The sequence below is a fragment of the Tigriopus californicus genome, chromosome 12 (genome assembly GCF_007210705.1).
Source record: "Tigriopus californicus strain San Diego chromosome 12, Tcal_SD_v2.1, whole genome shotgun sequence".
NCBI lineage: Eukaryota > Metazoa > Arthropoda > Copepoda > Harpacticoida > Harpacticidae > Tigriopus > Tigriopus californicus.
Window position 1 is genome coordinate 11,893,612 of NC_081451.1, and position 7,207 is coordinate 11,900,818.

At 41.2% G+C, this 7,207-nt stretch overlaps 1 long non-coding RNA gene across 1 annotated transcript; it reads left to right on the top strand.

The window, feature by feature from the left end:
• Nucleotides 1–4,619: 4,619 nt before the first annotated feature.
• On the top strand, nucleotides 4,620–6,672 carry LOC131892452 (uncharacterized). Its single transcript, XR_009374563.1, has 3 exons — nucleotides 4,620–5,837; nucleotides 5,914–6,187; nucleotides 6,263–6,672. It is a non-coding gene; the product is annotated as an uncharacterized LOC131892452 (long non-coding RNA).
• The last annotated feature ends 535 nt before the right edge of the window (nucleotides 6,673–7,207 follow it).

A 7,207-nucleotide genomic window follows, 5' to 3' on the forward strand; every position in this document is an offset into this window, starting at 1 on the left:
GATTGTCTATGTAGTAAATTGACGAGAAATCTTGTCGAGTTGCGTGAACTTTCATGTCTATGTAGAAAAAGATACTCCGGAAAAGAAAAAAAAAACTGACGGACAATTGTGTCAGATTTGAGAGCTTTCCTATTTATAGGGTAAAAGTTGCTCAGCAAAAAGAGAAGAGTTGAGAAAATATTCTTGCATGATATTTTTATCATAAAAGATGTAAGAAAAGAGGGTAAATCAACCAGACATTTTAGCGGGTTGGGGAGTCAGTGGTGAACCAGAAAGTTAAACATCATAAAAGTCTTTGATAGAAAATGGACTAAGTAATGACCAAAGGATCGTTGGTCGAGGAACGGATGAGGGGGTGCAGTGCCAATTGCAAAGATGTCATTGACATGAGGGAACACTGAAAGTGCTTGGATGATCTGATTGTCAACAAGCCGGTGTGTTCTCTCAAATTTGTTGATGATTCCAAAATATTTTGTGGCATATCTATTCAACAAGTTTTACCGAATTCTCTAATCGATTTTACGTTTGTTTCTTTTCTTTATATTTGTCTTGCTCCCAGGGACTGTCCTGATTGGAAAACAGGTTTGCGATTTGTCTGAACCTTTTTTCGCATAAGCTTAGTTTGATTCTACCGATGAGGGAGGGTCTGATTATTACTACTTCTCCTTTGTCCTCTAATATTATTTTGTCCAATCCCAAAATCCTCTTTTTCTCCTCTAAGGAGTTCGTAATCCTTGTTAAAAAGCTGCTCTTTTTTTTTCCTCTTTTTCTTGAAAAAAAAACCCTCATGTTCCAAGTTCGTGCAGAATGAAATTTCAATGATGTTCCTCTGAAGCTTGCAGCATCCCAACCAGTCTTTTTCATAAGTGAAATCATTTTTCATCAATAAACAAAACGTTAGTTAAAAAGTATACCATTGTTCTGTTTTTTGTCAACTACAATCGTTATGGCAACTTTTCAATGTCCGGATTTTTGCGTGTTGAACTTATAAAGCTAGTTTAGAAATGAAACCATTTATATACCATGTCAGTACCATATAAAGTGAGATAATTTCAAAGAAGATTGTCACAACCATTTTCTTATCTTAATTTGTTTGGATGTTCTTCTAAGTAGAGATTTCAGAGCATGCAGAAAAATAAGAAATCTGATTTCTAACAATATGCTTGTCCTTCAAGATTGGAGCTGAGCTTCCGAAAAGGAACGATATGTAGATAAAAGAGAAAAATGCATATTGACATCAAGCCAAAAGTGGCACAACAAAAGCTAATCGTCCAAAACAACTATAAGGAACAAATAAGGAAGTGCCCATTAGGCCGAGTCAGTCTTTGCGGTGCGTACCGCCTTTTACAAAGAAAACAGTTTTCTTGAGACGAGCTAAAAAGGGAAGAGAGGGCCACGGTTCTCACAAAAAACGAACATGATCGGGAAGAAAGAATCGCAAAAGGCTTGTGGACCTCTTTAGTCCTAACAATCCTGGTTATCCTCTCAGATACTCGAACGACACATATCAAACAAATGGATCCTCAGTGGAATAAAGATTCCTGACTAAGATGTCTCCGTTGAATAATTTGAAGAAAGTCAGTCACCAAATTGCTATCAAACCTTCTCTGCCTCAATGAAGGAGGACCCACACGTCCAACCTATCTGGATAACGCAAGTTCATGGACTCCACCGCCAGTCTCGTCATTTCTCTCCAGACGGATTCCACGAGTTTAGAAGAATGCTTCAGGGCTCGAGACCAAGCAGAGGAGGCATTTGCAAGAAGAGGCTGAACATGCGTGATGAAAAGTGGTTTGAGGATGCTGAGGCGGGGGTGGAAAAGACACGTTTGAAAATTGATTATTCCCACCATGGAATTAGTGAAAATCGTCAGGCTGTTTTAAAGCCAAATCATGGGCACCACCATGTTCTAAGGGGGCTGTAAGGGCTATTTGTGTTTTGACATCAAGCAACGGGTAGATGAAAAGGAGAATTGCAGCATAATGTCTTCCAGCAACAAGATTTGAACTTATTATCCCTAATGAGTAGATTCTGGCCTTGTCCATGCTGCCTCCTTGGCTGACCAGTATCTTGGACATCTTTACTATTTCGTGAAAAAGATCAATCTCACTTCAGTAACAGAACAGCAACAATGTCACAGCCTAGCAAATGTGTGGCAGAAAAAATAACGCTAAGAAAATGAAGAGTAGCATTCTCTGTCAAAAGGTGTTGCATTAAACTCAATTCTTGAAAATTAATTTTTTCCTAAAATTGGCCAGAATGCTTGAATATTATTCTCGAATATTGATACTTGTTGTCTTTGAACAATGAACATATCGCCTATAGAGAGGTGTAAAGCACCGCTCCGGCAAATCAGTCGATGCAGGCCAAACAGCCAGCCCTTCAATCGCCTACCAAAGCTACCATGATACAACATCAAAACAATAGTGGTTCTACACCCCTGACATACTCACTGAGATATCGCGTCTCAGATATGATAGGTAGGAACCTAACTATATTTCGTCGTATTATATGTAGGTACATAGTGGTCAAATATTTATGTCTACTAACCCCGGCAGGAGTCTGTTCGATGGTCTGACCCCGATGGTCGTTTTCGATGGTCCAATGATCGCACAATCGAGATCTCTGTTCCTTCATATGGTATTGAGGTTCTGCCGGGAGTTGGCAATGAGAGTGGGTTGGGTCGTTTTCTGGTTCTTGTTGCGTGGCTGGTTCCAATGTGTCAACAGTTGTCATTTTTTCTCCTTGTTTGTTTTGGTGGTGGGTAAGCTGAAGGATCGATCGATTCTAACTCATTTTCTTCGGTAATCGAGACCCGAGGTTGCGTCATTCATGAATGGGACATTGCGTTCCTAAATAGGCTTTCAGAGTGCAGGATTTGACATCAACTTGGGCAACATTTTAAGGAATTAACGGTTGAGAGTGCTAGGCACAAAATCAATGAATTCTATTGCATTTTCCATGAACTGGTCATTATGACACTTTGACTAGCTCATGTGGACTAAGTTGTGCCTAACCTAACATCCAAATTTTGACAATCTGAATCTGAGGACTGCTTTTCAATCTGACTGACTCTGAATCCAAACACTTCTGTCCTATTCAAATCAAAAACAAAAGCAAAGAGTATTGTTTAATCCAATTCTGAGATTTTTTTGATGAATTCAACTATAATTTGATTCTTGTTTTGCTTAATCCAACTCAAATCAATTTTGATTCACCCAATTGACTTAGTAATAGGGATCACGTTACCTGTAGTGGTCAGCTTTAACAAATGAGCAATTTTCAACTACTTTTAAAAAAAAAATATTTTCTTCGCTACTTAAATACAAAAAGTACATGTAGGAGCACAAAAGTTTTGTATCTGGTTTTTTGGGTATCTCTTTTGTTTCAAAAAGTACGTCAGTGGCCTCCCAAAATTTGTGCTGACATCATCAGACAGCTACTACTTCAATGTCTCAATAGGAGTGCAGTTTTTGCAACCTTGTCTACAGTACAATTTACTTCGTTTTAAATTAAATGTCAAAGGTTAGAGCTGGCCACGCTTTGACACTACTGCCAAACCTTAAACTATGATTGAAGTTGAATATCTTAGGTTTAGTCCACTTTTCCATTGAGAACCTATTTTTGGATCTTGTGCATAATGCTAGTTACAGTGTGATTATGACCAGCTCATGGACCTGGCAGTTGAGTTCATCTAACTTTGTGCTTAGAACTTGCCACCATTGATCCCTTAGAGAGTTGCCAATGTTTAATTCAAATTCTGTCAGTACTTTGAAATCTAGTTATGAACGTAGTTTCCCATTCATGAATAACGAAACCGCGGGTCTCGATTACCGAAGAAAATGAGTTAGATCGATCGTGGGAGTGGGATTGGCTCCTCCCGGTGTTGTTGGTCCGAGATCGAGTCACGGGTCTGTGCGGTGGGATGTTGGGTGAGGGGGTCTGGGGGCGGCTGCGGGTTTGGGCCCTCTTGTCTTGTCGATATGATGATGAGCGGCGGCGCACTGGATTGGGTCTGATGACCTGGTCCTTCTAGTTCAACGCCGAATGCGGGTTTCAGGTGATCCGCGTGACGGACGCATATCTGACCCGTGTTTCGGACCTCGACTCTGTAGGTGTGACCGTGGATTCTTTTGATCACAAAGAACGGATCGGGTGAGTAGATGGGGTGGAACTTGCTCTGGCGGGTACTGTTTAGTACCCACACCTGATCGCCCCCTTGATATAGGTGAGGTCTGCGCTTTACTTGTGATGCTTGTCGTTGTTGGCGTTTGGTCTGCTCTTTTTCCCTCATTTCAGCCAGNACACGCGTTTTTCCAATGCCTTGCTAATTCCAATGATATATCAGCTTCAGCAAAACGGTTTCCTATTAATAAAATCACACTTGTACATAGAGTTTGAACATATAAAAACTTCACATGAACTTACAAACAGAATGGGAATAAACGTTAAGTTTGGCGATTTAAGATGTTTCGATGTGTACGTATATACACTTCACCTCTGACTTGTTCTTCCACGAAGTGTTCTCTCGTCGAAAGTAGAAGCAGGAACGCAAGTCGGGGTGCTAATTAGCAAGTTACCCCTTTACATTGGCCCCATTAAATTGTCCAGGACATTTAAAACCCACTCGAACTTTCATCTCCCTCTCGCAACATAATGAGATGAGAAATTGCTCTTCTGTATTCCCCTTTGGACGTTTTTACTATGACGGACCGAACTCGTCCATCGGAGTCAGGGAAAACTTCAATAACGCGACCTAATGGCCATTGACATCGAGGAAATCCATCCACAACGAGCAAAACGAGATCTTCTACGGCCACATTTCTTTTTTCTTGTTGCCACTTAGTTCTGCTCAGCAATCCAGACAAATACTCCTTTGACCAACGCTTCCAAAAGAGATCCGCTAAATATTGAACTTGTCGCCACCGTTGCTTTGCATATTGATGGGAAGAAAATACACCTGGTGGGAAAGTGGCTCCACTCTTGAAAAGTAGGAGATGATTGGGCGTCAATGGTTGAGGATCATTTGGATCGTTCGAAAGAGTCGTCAAGGGACGACTGTTCAAAATAGCTTCAATCTCACACATCAAAGTATTCAAAGATTCATCACTTAGATTACGTTGATTTTCACTCATAAGCCCAGACATCACCTTCCTTATGGTCCGAATTTCTCGTTCCCACACGCCCCCAAAATGATGACTGTATGGAGGATGGAAATTCCATTCTATCCCTCGCATGATCATGTCTTGATTAATTTGTATCTGATCCAAACCCTCCAACAATTCACGAAGTTCCCTTTCAGCTCCCACAAAATTAGTCCCATTGTCGGACCTCATTCGTTGCACCTGACCTCTTCTGGCTATAAACCGTCGTAAAGCTTGAACAAACGAATCGGTTGTCTTGTCGTAAACAATCTCCAGATGAGCTGCGCGACTTATTAGACAAGTAAAAATCAGTCCGTAACGATCTTGGGTGGCTCTTCCCCTCGTAGTCTTGAAAGGGCCGAACATGTCAACACCGACATCAACATACTCCATGCCCACAGGCGTTTGGTCCGATAGCTTGATGGACTTGCCGATTATTTTCATAGCGCACTCTGCTGGATTGCTCCGCGGGTCATGATGGGGCGGTGAGAATGAGTGAAGTATGCCTTGGCTCTCTGTGTATTCGGCAAATGCATGGCTTGAAAATGCTGTCCCGTTGTCGGTTCTAAGCTTGACGGGTGTCCCATATTTGTCACAGATGGAACGCATGGCGACAATCGTGTGTTCGTCCGAAGGTGATCTGACAAACACCGCTGCGATAAATCTCGATAGGTCACACCTCACGACCAGGAGGTAATATTTGTGTCGTTAAGATCAACGTTTATGCATCTGAAAGTTTTGCTTACTAATTGTATTCTTGACTTTACAGATCAGTGGTAATTTGGTTTTTCGACATGCCCATCTCGATACCCATCCTTTCAAGAGTTCTGGAGTGAAGCGGACATTTTTGTTGGCCATTTCACCAAGCAAAGAGGCTTACGAACACATCAAAATTATGTTGGCAAAGTTGGATTTAGATGTTGGCGAGGATCTTGAAGAATTTTACTCGCAGGGTCTTAAGTGCTTCAACATCATTTGCGGTTTGGGAAATCATGCCAGCACCCGACCTTGCATTTATTGCTTATGGGTCAATGGATGTTACAGTAAGATTTTGTATGAAGAGCGAACATTAGGTGGGCTGAGGAGTGACTATCAACAGTTCTTTTCCACTCTCAAAGCCAAAGCCAAATATTTCAACTCTACCCAGCGCGAGCCAATCCTTGTTCCACACAAGGATCCAACGATTCCCCTTTTACAAGTATGTGCACTTCCTTGGCTCCACATCCGTCTTGGAATTGTAAATCACGTTTATTCGAAGATGAAAAGGGAAATTCCTCAAAATGTGGCCCAGATTGCTCCATCTGCCAGACGAGCATTACCCTGGATCCGGATTTGAGGGAAAGGAATGCCAAAAGCTGCTTGAGAATTTGGACAGTTTGCAGAGGATCTTAAAGGAAGAGCACCAGGAATTTAGGGGTGAAAAATATGTCCAAGTACACTGGCGTTTTTACCACCTGAACTCAGAGTATGATGCGGGTGCTATTGATATTTCTGCTCTTGAAACATGTGTCCAAAAGAATTTCCGTGCAGCTTGGAGGGAGAGATGGGATGTCCTTAACCACCAAAGCACATCTATTCTTGGATCATCTGGTTCCTTTTGTCAGAGCAAAAGGCAGGAGACATATGGAACGTTTCGTTGAACAGTCTCATGAAAGCCTTCATGCCGAATTTGAGAAGACTTGGTCAAGATATGCTGTCAAGGAAATAATAAACCCCACCTACTCTTCCCGACTCTTAGCTTGTGTCAATGATTTTAACAGTGGCCATGCAACTTAATGTTATCTCATGTATGGTTTCACTCTATATTTTGCACACCTACATAAAATTGATGCACAAATGCAAATATAACCAGCATTGTTGTTCTTTGTTATACATTGTATTGTTCTTTTCGAGACAAGGGTTTTCTGTATTTGGGCCTGAATATCCTCATCTTGTTCATTTACTACAAGATAATTAATCAATGAATTAGAACGTGACTTTGTCAATGCAATTTGACTAGACTCCAGTGACGCTAGAACATCAAGAAGTTTCTAATTCTTCATTAAAATATTAGGTTGGCAAAC